The sequence below is a fragment of the Peromyscus eremicus genome, chromosome 5 (assembly GCF_949786415.1).
Source record: "Peromyscus eremicus chromosome 5, PerEre_H2_v1, whole genome shotgun sequence".
Taxonomy (NCBI): domain Eukaryota; kingdom Metazoa; phylum Chordata; class Mammalia; order Rodentia; family Cricetidae; genus Peromyscus; species Peromyscus eremicus.
In genome coordinates this window covers 37474156-37490295 of record NC_081420.1, presented here as the reverse complement: position 1 = coordinate 37490295, position 16140 = coordinate 37474156, and the positions used below count along the sequence as shown (strand labels likewise).

At 42.6% G+C, this 16140-nt stretch overlaps 1 protein-coding gene across 2 annotated transcripts in view; it reads right to left on the bottom strand.

The window, feature by feature from the left end:
- The window catches only part of Nrsn1 (neurensin 1), a 46459-nt gene that overhangs the window by 10831 nt on the left and 19488 nt on the right, over window positions 1–16140 (bottom strand). Inside the window, exons 2-3 of one of the 2 annotated variants that reach the window (XM_059263243.1) lie at window positions 13925–14137; window positions 5104–5172 (exon numbers count right to left, since the gene is read on the bottom strand). The gene's annotated coding sequence lies outside the window, so the exon portion shown is untranslated. Of the gene's footprint in view, window positions 1–5103; window positions 5173–6895; window positions 7031–13924; window positions 14138–16140 lie in introns of those variants that run through there. The other variant, XM_059263242.1, reaches the window with a different exon arrangement.

Sequence of the window (16140 nt, the reverse complement as noted above, 5' to 3'; positions counted from 1 at the left end):
GGTGAGATGCCTAGGGCACTACCTTTGCAATATGGAAATTTAAGGTTGATTTTTTTTAATTGTTACTCTTGGAGATAGAAGCTTTAATGGATTTCATTAATAATTCATGTTATTTCTTTAAAAATAAAACTTTATTTAATGTGTTTGTGTTTCGTCTGCAAGTATGCCTGTGTACCATTTGCATGCCTGGTACCTGCTAAGGCCAGAAGAAGGTGTTGGGTCCCCTGAAACCGGAGTTACAGGCAGTTATGAGCCACCAAATGAACTCTGGTCCTATAGAAGAGCAGCCAGTGCTCTTAACCAAGAAGCCCAATGTTTTTTGTTCATTCTTTTTAGTAAGGAATTACTGAGGGGCCATTGTTTTGGTGGGTGAGGGACTTCTTAGTTCTATATTCTTTGATTTTTCTGATCTCTGTATAAACAGACAAGTGTTTAGCTAGAAATGGAAAATACTTGCATTTTTCAGTTTTTTAATAGATTATTTTCCTTGTTTGGACATAATCTGTATATGACAAAATAAGATACAAAGTTATTTTCTCACTAGGAAAATATTTTTCCAGGAAAGTCTAGGACTGTGCTATAATCTAGGTCAAGAAAGATGCATTAAGTGTTCTAATTGCTTCTTAAGGAACCAGCTAGTAATGTCCACAGGACAAAAATGTTCTCTATAGTTTTGCCAGATTCCTTTGTGATCACTTAGTTTGGTTGAATAGTGTGATGGCTATCTTGATGGCCAACGTCAAAGAATTTAGAATCACCATAGAAACAGAGTTCTAGGTATACCTGTGAACAGTTCTCTAGACTAGGTTAATTGAGATGGGAAGAATTATAATAAAGGCAGGTAGCACTATTCCATGGGCTGAAGACCTGAACTCAACAATGGACTGAATACCAATGTTTGTCTCTCCTTTCTGAACATAGATGTCACGTGACCAGCTGCCTCAAGTTCCTGCTGCCATGATGGGCAATGCCCTAGAACTGTGGGCGGAAATAACCCCTTACTTGCACAGGTTGCTTTTGTCAGTATCTTGTCCCAGCGTCTCATAAAGTGACCAATATAGACACATGGCAGTGCAAATTGAGAATAGCCCTATGGGAACCAAGCAAACCCACAAGCACATCCCTTTCTAAGCACTCCTGCTGCAAATGGATTTGCTTAGAAAATACAGTCAAATCTGAGAAAATATGGTCCTGATGTCAGAAAAATGGCACAGGCATGTGGCATCCTTGGTCGCTAGCCTCATCATTCTATATGCTGACCAGCATTACATTGAACACTTGTATGCTTTCTTGGTTCAGGAACATCTCCCTATAAAAAAGTCATTCAGGAAAACATGTCAAGACAGGTAAAGGTAAGCATTAAAAAAAAAAAAAAAAAACTTTAAACATCCTGAGGGGCTTTATTTCACAACTATCAAGGTTTTAGAAAACATTTTGTCTGATGGATTAAAAGGATGGGTATCCACTTTTTTATGTCTCAAGTGCTGGGATGATCTCTTCAGTACCTTCTGTTTAATGCTTATACAATGAATGTGATTAATAAGAGCCTATTATCAGTGACACATAAGTAGAATAATTTTAGAGTTGTCTTCTTTTGAAGGCATTCTAATAAAAATTTTTAGTCAACTGGAGATGGGGTTGGTATTACTAACTCTGCTTTGTCATTGAGGAAACTGAGGTACAGAAAAATCTTGCTAAAGGTTACACTGTGAGTCAGGAAGGAGACAAAAGATGACAGAGACTACAATGTGCAGGAGCCTGGTCTGAATCATGACTGTGTAGTCAGAACCATCTCACCTAAATGTTTTATATAATCTCTAGGTCTCCTACAGAGCACTGGAGTCTTTAACAGGAAGAAAGAACAAAACCAGACACAAGAGGAATGACATGTCCCTATAGCAACAAGAAGTGCTACTTCCCCCATCTGCTGAAGTCCGCACTCTTGGGACTCAGCTCTGATGCTGAGCAGGGCCCTCAAACTCATTGTGGTCAGTCTCTGCCCAGTCACTTCTAGAGTACTAGGCTAGTGTTTCTTTGTGAGACTCACTAGTTAAACTTTGCTAAAAACAAAACAAAACAAAAACACCAATATGAGTTTTTTAAAAAAGGCAGAGGGACAAAGTGTCATGAAGCAATCATTTTGAGCCTCAGTGTGCATTCTGCTTCAACATGGATCATTAGTGATGCTGGATCCAATCCTGAAGAGGGATCTTGCTGGACCTTACTTCATCTTCCAAAAGCACAAAGCATGAACAGGAAGAGCATGGGTTGTGTCATGGTAGCCACACAGAACAGAGAATGGACTGACACTTGTTTCTGGTCATGAGATCACACTAAGCTTATTAACATCTCTGGGCTGTGGTTTCATCATCCTTACATTAAGAAGCTTGGACCAGACTGAGGTTTTGTTTCTTCCAGATGTGTTTCTCTAGGAGTTGTTAGCTACACATCTTCAGAATGAGTCATTTACTTTTTGTTGGGCAAACAACTGAGGTTATTGATTCTCTGTTTGCTTGTGGACTGTCAGTCCCAAAAGTCCTTAATTCCAGTGTGCATGAAGTTCAGCTTACGGGGAATGTAAGCCACTACCCAGACTATTTATTTGTGTTAAACTGATGCAATACTTGTAGGCTGCTCATTTAATGCACTACTTTAGTATCATATATGTTGCCTTCAATAGTAGCCCTTGGATGGGGCATAGGTAGCTGAGAAGATCCATACTGCTTCCTTAAGATACAACTAGTGGGGATTGATGTCTAGAGGAGAATGATTATTTTGGAAAAAAGTTTTAAAATCTACCATGGTAGAGTGAAGGTTTGGGGCCTAAGAACCTCAACAGAGTTATATAATTCAAGGGAAGTTAGTAAGTCAGAAGCTAGCTGTCTCCAGACAAAGAATGTTATAGTTATTTGGAATCTCCTCTGTTGATTGACACCTGTAGTATTAGACAAAGGATACACTAAGTCATGTTGTAAAGGGATTTTAAAGCTGGGCAATTATTAAATGGTATGCAATAAACTAGGACTGAGACGGGAACTCAAGGTGGGCAAAGGCCTTCGAACTTGAGTCAGTACTCCCTTACTGGGCAAGGCTTTGCTGGCTTGTATTAAATATCTGGATCAGCAGCCACCAAAACAGTACTGTCACCATTATTTATGGCTATTATAAAGGGACAGGACCTTAGAGCCTTTTTTTTCTTCTTCTTTTTTGTTTTATTTTGGTTTTTTTTTTTTTCAGACAGGGTTTCTCTGTGTAGCCTTGGCTGTCCTGGAACTCTCTCTATAGACTTGGCTGGCCTGCCTCTGCCTCTCAAGTGCTGGCATTCAAGGCATGTACCGCCATGGCTGAGACCTGGCTGAGGCCTCCTTTCTTTAGAGAAATCTTTAATATCTAGGAGGTACAAGCATAGAAGCTGATAAGAGAACTTTCTAAAATTATATTTAAATGAGATCCTGTTGGTATATAACGTGTAAATACGCTAGTGGATCCTCTCGTACCTCTTCCCCTTTTTGTGGGGGGAGGTTCTGGACTCTAGTCTAGGCTGGCATTGAATTAACTCTCTGTGTAGCTGAGACTGGCCTTGAACTTCTTATCTTTTTGCCTCCACATCAGGAGCACTGGCATTGTAGGGATGTACCACCATGCCTGGTTTGTGCGGGGCTGAGTATCAGATCAGGGCCTCGTGCATTTGAGGCAAACATTCTAGCAGCTGAGTTATCCCCCTAGTCTGGAATCACAACAGAATCCAGGCACTATCCCTTCTCTGTGTGGATGTTTGCTCACCTTTGAAGAGGGATTTGTTTGCATTCTCCCTGAAGGACCTTGTTGTTACTGACAAATGAGGACTATCCACAGCTTTCTTCTTCCCATTATTTGTCTTCAACAAAATAGCATTCATGTGCAGCATTTACAGTAAATGAGAGCACAAATGCTGAGAACCACCCCCTGGCTAGACAGACAGATCCCCCATGGACAGTGCTGTGGATATGCAGACCAATGGACGGCAGTATCAATTGTTGGGAATTTTAATTTTGGGCTAATAAGTACAGATACTTTCATTCTATTCTAAAAGTGCTCACGGTCAGGGAAATAGAAATAAGTTTTTGTGCCTCCTGCAACTCTGAGGACATCACAGACATCACATTGTTTTTCTTCATGGTCTCCTTGAGAGAAGGGAGGCAGCAAATTGAGGCACAAAGTGGATGAGTGTTTTCCCATGGCTCTGTGTGTGAGTCACTGTGGGCCAGGCTCAGGCCCTGTTCTCTTTATTCACTTTGAAATAACCCTCAATTTCTCATACTATTTTCTCTCCCTCAAAATGATGCTGAGCTAATGAGAGTGACAATCCCATTAGAGTCACTTTCCACAGGGCCAGCACTGCAAGACACAAGGTATAGACACAGGCCATTGAGAACACTTATCCAGAACCAAACCCAAAAGGTCTCTTCCCTTAAAAGACTCTATGAGATTCACAGTGCACACAGGAAGTCATGAAAGCCACTAAGAGCTTTGCCACTTTGAAATTGAATTGCATTCTTGAATTACATCAGCATGATCATAAAACTTGAAATGTGTTTTTAACCAATGGATCAGTTCAGAGATACTTTATCTTTTTGGAATAATCACAGAGATTACAGTTTTATATAATGAGGTCTTTTTATACCCTCCATGTCTGTGCACTGTCAGTCACTTTTATACTTTAGAAAAGAGGAATAATAGTGTATAATTAGCTTACTCATTATCAATTGCCTGAATCCTTCAAGCTATGTATCTATATGGTTATTTACCTCTACTTATACGTCCATCTATTATTTACACATCTATCTATCATCTATTATCTATCCATTTATCTACCTATCCATCCATATGTCATTTGTCTACCTATCTATATCATCTATCTATCTATCTATCTATCTATCTATCTATCTATCTATCTATCTATCTATCTCTACATATATATATATATATACATATATATATTAATAAGGCATGCAAAATTTAAAACCAAAATAAGCATCCTTATTCTCCTTTTAAACTTCTTCCTTAACTACATTCAGGGCACAGGTGCTTATGAATCCACACATGACAAAAGCTGACTCTTACCTTCAATGTTCTCCTTGTCCTCTGCCTGTTTATTCTTTCACTTTTCTTTTAAAATTTCATCCTTCAATTCTAGTGCAGAAAAGAAAACAACAACTCTGCAGATATGACCCGGAGCAAAATCAAAGTTTTACAAGCTACTCACAAAACCATTGACCAAGAACTTCTTGTGAAAGAACAGGGATGGCTTCCCTTTAAAAACAAAACAAAGCAAACAAGCAAGACAAACTCAAAAGTTTAACTGACATTCTAAAACTTTCCAGTGGACTCTGATGATAATTTTTGGAGTGAACGAGGTGACATAAACCCATGAGCTTTGTGAACCCCAGAACACCATACAGGTGCTGTTTTTGTTTTGGCATCATGGGCTGCTTATATCCCACGTAATCTAAATGAAAGATGATTTGTTTCCTAGATATCCCAGAACTTCTCTGCAGAATAAATGAGCTTTACAATCCCCATGTCTTCTGAGAAGCTAACGTGCATCACACCCTCAGCAAATCTCTTTGGACAATCTACTCATCATGTTTAGTTTAACTTCCACATCCGTTCTCTTCCTATCGTGATCAGTTTATTCTCCAGCTGCTCAAGAGAAGCAGGTGCCCATGCAAAATTCAATTAAGAGACCGCTGCCAGCTACTGAGCTATTGGTTTCCTGCATTACTCTAGTCTTGTGAAATTAAAAAAAGAAAAGAACAAAAACTAGGGCCATACCACCCAGAAGGCCATGAGAAATCCTCTGTTAAACAGATTCTCCCGTGCATTTGAAGGAGAAACCAAAGGTTAGGGGGGTGGGGGGTGGGGTGGGTAAGTCCAGAAAAGGCCTAACAAACTGTCTTCAGCATTTCCGGGGTCAATCTCTAATGGAGAATAGCTGTACCATCTTCCAGATCCATTTCCTTGCTCCCGAAGTTTGGGTGGTATGTGAGCCAACATTAAAATCCAAAACATTAAATTGGATTAACAAAAGAAAACAAGTCAGCTAAAAGCAACAACCTCACTATCTTCTTCTGTCTCCTAGGGTTCCCTCTTTCCCTCTCCTGGTTCTGGTCTCTGTCTGTCTCTCTTAACAGTGTCCTTTCTCCTCACCAGCCACCTTTCTGGTTGTGTCTGAAGAAACTGATGGTAGACACATTCTCCACCAATGGCGCTGGCCTGGCTAGAGCCCTGAGAGCTCTCCAAGGTCCTGAAAACATTTGTGCCACAGAGCCAGGAACCAGTTCAGCCGACACTAGGTGTTCCTACTCCAGCGGGTTTGTGAGATCACCAGCCTTGGTCTGACCTCCACCCACGTGTCCCTATCTAATAACGAAAAGAAGTAGGTCCTGAAATCATATCAGAACATCTTTAGACATGGCCAAGGAGTCTGGAGAGCCGGTGATGTTGTTGCCTGTAGAGGGGGGTCAGCTCTGCCTGGAAAAGAAATCTGAGAAGCCTCGCAAACTCTAAACAAACCTATTTTATCCTTACTGAAAATACAACTTTCTTGTCTTACAGGAAGGAAACTCTTTTAAGTTTTTAGCTGTACAACTCCCAAATGCTTACATAACATAGACCCCAAACCCCCAAAGCATGAAGTTGGTTGTCTCAAATTGCTACGTTTTTGTGTATTTTAATATGCATGATTTTTGTGAATAAGGAAGAGGGGAAGAGGGGAAGAGTGGGCTGGAGGGAGAGAGGGAAAGACTGGTTGATAGAGATTTGTGTGTGAGGAGGGCGGGAGGAAAGAGAAAGGGAAGGAGGGCTAGGTGAAGAGAGAGCCCTAGAACAGCCCTCAGCCCTCCCGCGGCTTTACCTGTTCCTCCAATCCCCGACCCGTGGAGCAAATGCAGCCGACCTAGCCGCAGATCTCTCGCCGGGGTCCCATCGCCACCGCCGCCGCCACCACCGGCGTCGCCACTCCCGCCTCTCCAAGCTCAGCTGCGCGTGATTGACAGCCGGCGGCCCACGTGCCCGCGCAGCCCTGACGCGCGCATCCGCGAGCAGGGGCCGGGTCTGCGCAGCGCGGGCGGGCCGCGGGCCGGTGGGAAGGGCCGACCCTGGAGCGCCGCCCCTTCCTGCCAGTGGTGGCTCCTTGTCCCCACCCTGGCTGGGCGGGATGCCCGCTCTGCTCTGTTCTCTCTTCTCTTCTTGCTTTCTTTTCTGGCTCCAGCTGTATTCTGTCTCAAAAGACCTTAAACTTCCAAGGACTGGGAGTTGAACCCTGGGCCATGAGCTTGTGCTTTGTCCTTTATTTTTGTACATGTTGGCCTTGAACCTACTTACGCCCACTGGGGTTTGAACTTTTGACCTTACTACTTCAACCTCTCAATTAGTTGGGATGACAAGCTGCACCAAGTATGGTTTTTTTTTTTTCATTTTTTAAAATTCGATTTAAAAAAAGTAAATAGAGCAAGCAGTGGTGGCGCACACCTTTAATCTCACCCAGCACTTGGGAGGCAGAGGCAGGCAGATCTCTGTGAGTTTGAGGCCAGCCTGGTCTACAGAGTGAGATCCAAGACAGCCAGGGATACATAGAGAGTCCCTGTCTCAAACAATAGCAGCAACAGCAACAACAAACAAAAACCAATAAATAATAATAAAGTGAACAGAGAGACAGAGAGGCAGGCAAATTCAATGTCTGTTCCTTCCACTCCCCCTCATTTGAGATCCGCACAGGCCTCCGTTCTCTGTTGTCCTTGAAGAGGAAGGAAGAGAGCAGCTGGTCTGGGCTGGCAGCATTGCCCAACAGCCAGTACCTTCCCTCGGCTACAGCCAGGTATTTTAGCTCCTCGCTTTGCCCTTGACTCTGACATCAGGAAATCTAAATATAGGAGAAGAAGACATATCAGAATAATGAACTAAATGGTAATGTTCAAGAGATGCAAACGAATGCTTGAAGGCAAGAACACCAATTAAATGACATGTGAGTGCCTCAGAAAAGGTGTGTTGGTATGTACACTGTAGTATATAACCACAATAACAGACAGCTGTTTCGGGGACTTCATGCTGACCACTGGCAAGCAATACTTAATTAGAAAGATGATGTAATATTAATATTTGTATGCATAGGCTAGGAATAATAATAAAATGATATATTTACCCAGTCCCTTATTTGTTAGGCATCTCTTTACGCACACTATGTGTGTGTTCATCTTATATGTACGAAATCTTTACTGTCTGCGGCAGTCTTCTATGGTGGGTCCTCTCTGTAACCTCAATTCAACAGGTGAGGAAGCTGAGATAAGAGAAATGTGTTTACATGATGACACAGACTCATAATTGCTTGCCACAAGTCATACAATGACTGCTGTGATTGAAGTGAAATAGCACTGTAGGGTCCTGTGTTTAAACACTTGCTCCTTAGCTGGGACAGTGTTTAAGGGGATGTAGAACCTTTAAGAGGTGGAGCCTCCTTGGAGGAAGTTGGTTAAGGCTTGAGATTTATTTGTTTTGAGATAGGGTTTCCATGTGTAGCCCTGGCCATCCTGGAACTCAGTATGCAGACCAGACTGGCTTTGAACTCGTAGAGATCCATCTGCCTCTGCTGGATTAAATGCATGCACCACCACATCCAGCTTGAGGGTTTTATTTTAATACACTTTTTTTTAATTGTTGAAAGTTCCAAACATTTATAGAATGTGTGTTGATCATTTCTATCTACCATTACTCCCTCCAACTCTTCATAGTAACCCCCATTTCACCTCCCTCCTGACTTCAGGTTTCTTGTTTTGTTAATGTTATTGTTATTAATAACTCAAGTACAGTTAGTGCTGTCCTCATGCACATGGGTGTGTGGTCATCCAGTAGGTCATGTGCAATCTACCAGTGGTCATATCTCCAAAGGAGAGTGACTCTTCTTCACTCAGCAGCTAATTGACTGCCAATAGCTCCCCTGATAGAGATGAAGCCTTGAGGCCTTTTGCCTATCCATGCTTGAATTTTTCCTGGTGAGGTGTTATGCAGGTCTTCTGCAGGTAACCCCAGCTGCTGTGGGGAGATGCTTGCAACAGTCATGCCGTGTACAGAAGCCAGTGTTTCCCAGCTCTTCTCATCTGCTGGCCCTCCTTTTCCATTCTGCATCCTTTCCCATGAAGATTCCAGAGCCTGGGATGGTAGGAGGTTCATATGGATGACCCATCCATAGCCGAACACTCAAAATTATTTAGACCCAGCACTCTGACCAGTTATGTATGAGTCACTGCCTTAACCATAAACCACTGCAAAAAGAAGTGTGTCTGACCAGAGTTGAGAGCATTACAATATCACCCCTGGGCCTGTGACTTCTGCCACCTGAGGTCAGGCCAGAGGCTTTATAGTCCAAATCCACATCCTGTCTGCTCTGTTTCTTATTCTGTCAAGATGTGGAGAAGAGGCCCAGGTGCACACGCCTGCCACATGGAGCTGCCTGCCCCAGGCCTTCCCTGCTGTGGTGGACTGAGTCTCTTAAACTGTGAGCCAGAACAATGCCTTTCCTGAAGTTGCTTTTGGCATGGTATCTGGCCAGAGCATAGGAAAATAATTAGTCTACCGCAGGGAGGCAGGGGTAGACTTCACTTTGCAAAGTGGTTTCTTGCCTGGAGAAGGTCAAGGTTATATGTGTTATTTTGCTTATTTCCTTAGCTCTGTGGAGGTTTCAGAAAAAAGCCCCAGACACAACTCTGTTCTGAAAATAGAGAGTGGCCCCACTAGAATCAATGTTGAACAAGTGCTTAGGGAGGACCAAGGAGGCGGGACATGGCTGTCTTTGTTCCTTTTGTTCAGACCTACATTTCCTGTGCCCTCCAGCTTGCACCTGATTTCCTTCTCCAGTCCCAGTCAGCAAGAGGAGTTCACCTTGCAGGATCTCAGGGCAGCTACAGCCTAGCTTCCTTTCCTCCTATTTCCTGTGTGGATCTGATGAGCATTTGTTCTTATATAAGAGCACGGCTATGTGTGTCATCACATCCTCGAAGGTCCCTAAGAATCAACACATCTGCAAAACTCTGAGTCTTAGTTAGGGTTTTTACTGCTGTAAAGAGACACCATGATCACAGCAGCTCTTACAAGGAAAGCATTTAGTTGGGGTGGCTCACTTACAGTTTCAGAGGTTCAGTCCATTATCTTCATGGTAGGGAGTGTGGTGGTGTGTACAGGCAGATGTGGCACTGGCTACATCATGATCAGAAGGCAACAGGAAGCTGACTGAGACATTGGGTGGTATCCTGAGCATAGGAGACCTTAAAGCCCGCCCCCACAGTGACACACTTCCTCCAAGGCCATACCCACTTCAATAAAGCCACACCTCCTAATAGTGCCACTCCCTGTGAAATTATGGGGGCCAATTACATTCAAGCTACCACACTCCAGCTCTGATGTGCTTTTCTTCTGGGCTTCTAGAATGATAAGGATAGAGCTGAGACTCCTTTCTTGTCCACCAGGCTGATGCTTGGCAATTTCCCTGATTTCCTTTGGAAAGCATCTATTGGTTCAGAAAGGTAGGCTCATCATGACCTAAAACTGAATAGACCTGAATTTAGGTTCTGGGTCTACTGCTTCCTCCCTGTTTAACTTTGGTCAAGTTTCTTCATGGCTCTACACACCATTATTCTCATCTATAGAATGTTTACAGAAATACCTACTCCATAGGGTGGTTATAAGAATTCAATGAGATGGTGTCTGTAAGGCATTGATCACAAAGCAAGCAATCAATAAATTATAGTGATCATTATATTATTAATATTATTTAACTGTTATTTAGATAAGCATTTTGGGAGCCTGTGACTATCAGCTTGGAGTCCTGAGCCTTCTAAGCTCCCAGCCTCTTCATTTGCTAAAGATCATCTCTTGCAAGCTCCATTTCTAATTTGTGCAGTCTCTATCCCTGGAGCCTGGAGGTAAAGCATCTTCTACTAGCACACCAGCCTTTGATGGTGCTTTGAAACCTGAAGTTAGCTGAATAAGTGAGATGAAGCAGCAGATGGCAGACAACATCAAGATGCCCTTGGTGTGTAAGGTTACTCTGTACCAGTGGTAGATTCTACTTTGTCACTTTTCAGACATCAGGGAACAAAGATGATTACTTTGAGGCAACTAAGTTTTGATTTAGAGCATAACTCAGCAGTTTCCCTGGGTTACATTTTTTTTTTATTTAACAGGGGAAGTGCTTATTAATTCATTATTCAGCAAGCATTTGTTGAATATCTGCCATTTAGAGCTTAAAGGGCGAGATACAAACAGGAGAATGATGAAAAGTCAGAGAGAAGAGGGGTCAGGAGAGGTTGTAGCTTCCTGGGCAGTTCTCCAGAAGGGAAGCTTGGACTGTAGCCTCAAGCTGCCTTTCTAACCTCCCATCTCGTGACTCTCCTATGTCCATTTCTCACCACACTGGACATTTGGTATTGTTTATACATCTGACACTGTCTTCATTCACTGACATTGGCTCACCATTTCTTGCCTGGCACCCCTGACAGCTCATTATTCTCCCTGTAGTACCACAACTGGCACCTGTGCAACCAAGTCTTCCTTAACGCACTCATAGATCGCCCCTACCTCCGCACACACACCTTGTATTTGAGAATGACTTTTCAATCTGTGTACCCTCCTATATTAGGCTTTTACACGTTATAATGAAAGGATTTGCCTCCAGCTCACCTCATCTACACATAGACTAGCACATTGCTTTAGTATAGATCATGCATTTTGAATAATGCATAAATGAGTAAATGAATGACAGTCGTCTGAAGTTTGACAGCCAGATGGGTAGAGAACCTTGACAACCTCAGGAATGAAAAACACAAGGTTCAGTGTGTGCCCTCAGGGCTGAATCTTGTTCCTGGGATCCAGAGTCTGTAGGACAAAGAGGGGCAGTGTCCTAGAAGTGCCCTGTTTTGATCCTCACGCAGCTGATGAGAGGCAGAGCCACCAGTCACTGGGCCCTTTGGTGGTGACCTTCTCTGTTGCTGTGGCCTGGTCAGACTCGGCTCACCCAGCTGTGCAGCCTGTCCAAGCTGAGGCCAGGATGTTCTTCTCCAAGGTTTGTGATTAGTATGCTCTGTATGTTCTCAGGGAGAACAGATGTCTGCTTGCTTTTTTTTTTTTTTTTCTGCTTAATGATGATGGCGGGTTCTCAATGATCGAGATCCAATTTCACATTTTCTCAATTGCTCTGGCTAAGGAATTTTGTTTGCCCAGATCTGAGGCCCAGCCTTCATCTCACAGGGAAGCTTTTTGTTGCAGAAGAACACGTGATATGCTGGAGGAGTAGAAGACCAGGCTGGTGGCACACTTTGATGAGGTGGTGCATCAGGCTGCAGAGCACTGAAGTACTGATGGTGTAAATGCATTGCTGTATGTGAGCATCTGGCACACAGAACAGTTTCTTTTCACATGTTTCTCTTTAGAAGAGGCATGTGTTAACTGCTAGTGTAGTTATTAGTGACCCAACCAGACCTTTGCCTGTAACACAGTGAATTGGAAACAAAACAGGTTGAGAAAGTGAAAAGTCACCTCAGGGTCTCAAAGTGGTCCATCTCCACTGTTTGGTTTTTGTCTTTTTGAGGAAGGGTCTTACTGTAGTTCAGACTAGCATAGAACCACTGTGTAGTTCAGGATGGCCTTGAACTTGCAGCAATCCTCCTGCCTTAGACTCTCAAGTGCTTAGACCATAGGACTGTTGCCTTTACATCTGGCTGCGAGGAGGCTCTGAAAAGGCACAGAGAAATGCCACCAATAGTTTCATTTTGCTTTCAGATCTGAAGTAACCGACTCCTGGGGCGGCCTCATGGCACTGCTCTAGCAGTCTGACACATTGTATCTATCTTCTGTTGCTTCACTGTACGCAATCCCAAAATACATGGCTCCCAGGTTCCCATGGGATTCCGTTACCCACCAAAGCGTGGGCTTCCAGAGCCTGCTGCAGAGGGCTGTAGAATGACCAATCGGTTCTACATTGAGGATTACGATGGCTCATCTTCATTGCCAACTTGACTGGATTTGTAGGCACCTAGGAGACACACCTCCGGATGTGTCTATGAAGGTATTTCCAGACAAGTTTAACTGAAATGGGAATGTGCACACTAAATATAGGCAGTGATATCCTGTAGCTTTGTGTCCTGGACTGAATACACAGGTGACAGTGAGCTGACCAGCACATTCATCGTTCTCTGCTTCCTGACTTCGGATGTAATGTGACTAGCTACTTTACAGCTCCGCCATCATAACCTTCCTGCCATGACGGACTACACCCTCACATTGTGACCAGAATTGACCCTTCCTTCCTTAAGTTGCTTCGTCTGGTATTTTGTCCCGACAGTGAGAAAAGGAGCCAGTACAGGGCTTAACACTCTACAGTTGCCATCTTGAAAGTTTCCATAACCGTCTCTCGGAATTTGTGTTTGTGAAAAATATCTGATGGTAAAATAGATCCATGAGCTGGGGTTGGAGGCTCAGTGTGTGTGGTCTCAAATCCTGCTGACTCTCACCTTCGAGGGACAGAATGCTGTCCGTTTTCTTCCTCTGTCCCTACCTTGGGTGGGGCATAAACATTTGGTATTTCTTTATATGCTAAGTCTGGGAGTCAGGCTGTGCATGGTGGGAAGGTCTGCACTTGCCCACAAGGGTTCTTTATTCACACCAGAACAGCATTAAACAAACAGTAAATAAAGCCCACTATGACAGGCTGGGAAAAGACCATTAAGAAAAGGAGCAAGACTTTTTTTTCTGCCTTTTGGACCAGGTTTCTGCCGCTTTCTTTTGTAGCAGGCTCTGCAAATTATACAGCCAATTCTAAAAGTCTCACTTGAAGATGTGCTTCCAAGCCTTTGCCAGTCCTAGACTGGATGTGTTTTTATCAACTCTATCTTACCCTTGAAGATCGGAGGTGAAATTCAAGACATTTAGCAACTGCTTCAGCTGGAGCAATCGGAATGGGTATTGGTCACAGAAGTGGTGCCTTATCTTGGAAGTCTGTTCCTATGAGGGTTATTGTTCTTCTAGCTGAATGAGGGGCTTCCAGGGGCTCCAAAGGATGACCCAGCACAGCTGGGACAGCAGCAGGTCACATGGGAGCAGCAGCTACCTATTGAATGAAAAAGGTTATAACTAACATAAGAAAAACTATATACAAAAGTACAATAACTATATACCATACATACAAGTAATAAATACCTAAACAATGTCTAGTCCATTTGTATTTGACAAATTCAGAGAAAATAATTCCATTATCTATCCTATTTTGGTAAGTCCAAAATGTACCTGATTCACTTTCTATCCTAACTAATCTTCAACTATAGCTAACTAATCTTCAACTCCCTCAGAGATCCAAGAAGGAAAATATTACCTAATAAAAAATAAAAACAGCAAGTGCATGCAAGCAGCTTCCAAAAAAATTGAGTTGACAGAAACAGCCAGCTGCCTGGACAGTCACCTGAGGTTTCCCCACAGTGTTGGGGCATCATCTTCAGCCTATAGGTTTATCTTATCTGACAGACTCATTTGTGAAGTAGGATGTACACAAGGTCAATAGTTCGACCTCACATTGGGTGAGAGCAGTCCATGTACCAGAAACACCTGAATTCCACTAGTGTCATGTCATGATTCAGGATTTTAAATTCTGGAAATTGTTGATGTTTTTTTAATTCAGCTGTCCATTCTTCTTGGCTATGTATGTATGTGGCTTCATCTCACCATCCTGTTCTTCTCCATATCCTTCTATTAAATGTCAGTCTACCATTGAGAGGTGTGAGTTTAGTTACTCTTCAAAAATAACTGTTTCAGCTGCACATCAGAAGCCATCGGCCCACTGCCTGTTCAGCTACCTGTACCTTTTCTGGATTGTGAAGGCCACTTCAGGGATGGTGCCATATTGTCCTGGCCTTAGAAGATGCCTTTTGATAAAGCCATAACCACACTTGTTTTGGCAAGAATCAGTAGTCCTTTGTTTCGTGTCCTCTCTGTCCATTTTGTCCTGTTGTCAGCAGTTGATTCGAGGATACTTTGTTGTCCAGTGGCTAACTTTTGCCACAATGAAAGTTAACTCCATATGCAGTTTCTTCAATGCCCATATTTTCTCTGAAGTAGATTGGTACTGCTAGGAGCCAACATGTCTCATAGTCATAACAAAAAAGAAAAATTTTCTAAGTTATTAAAACATTTTAAATGCCATATTCTGTAGATCTCTGAAGGGTTTGAAGATGACCTGCCTATCTAAAATATATCTGCTCAATCTTGAAAACATACCTAATATGACTACAAGTTCTATTATAATGTCTAACTACTAACTTTCATTTCTTTATATCCTAATAGTTGGTAATAATAACATTCAAGGATCAGAAAATTGCATTACATTGTTAAATAAACAGTATAAGAACAATTAGAAATATACATATAGCATTTTCTAACAATATAAATTTCAATATATATAATTTGCATATAATATAAAACAATCCAATCCAATGTAAAGTATTTAAAACTAGTAATTGTCTTTTTCTTTATGACATAGGCATAGTCTAGGATTCTGGGAACCTGGGATATCAGCCCTGATGATGTGATGTAGGCAAGGTGTATCTCTAGTCCCATTTTCAACTGTCAAGAGAAATAGAGTATATTACAAAATCAAGCTTTAAATACTGGGGTCAGTGAGGTGTCCCAGTAGGCAAAGATGTTTGCCTCAAAAAACGTAAGTAACCCGAGTTTGATCCTAGAATCACACAGTGGAAGGAAAGAAGCAACTTCCACAAGTAGTTCTCTGACTTCTGTGGAGGCGTGGCACATGTGTACACACACACACACACACACACACACACACACACACACACAAATAAATAAATGTAAACAAAACATAAAAATTCTCAAATCCCTGTTATGTGCTGTGGTTGAGGCTCTGTGCTGGGTTACATTGGGATTCACAGACACTGACTGTCTCTCAGAAGTTTCTAATTATATGTAGCCCTGGAGACAAGGAATGCACATAAACAATTATGACAAAGGGAAGAAGGTGTCATAGGGGGCTGGAGAGATGGTTCAACCAACAAGAACACTTGTTGCTCTTGCAGAGGACCCAGGTTCAGTTCCCAGTTTCTA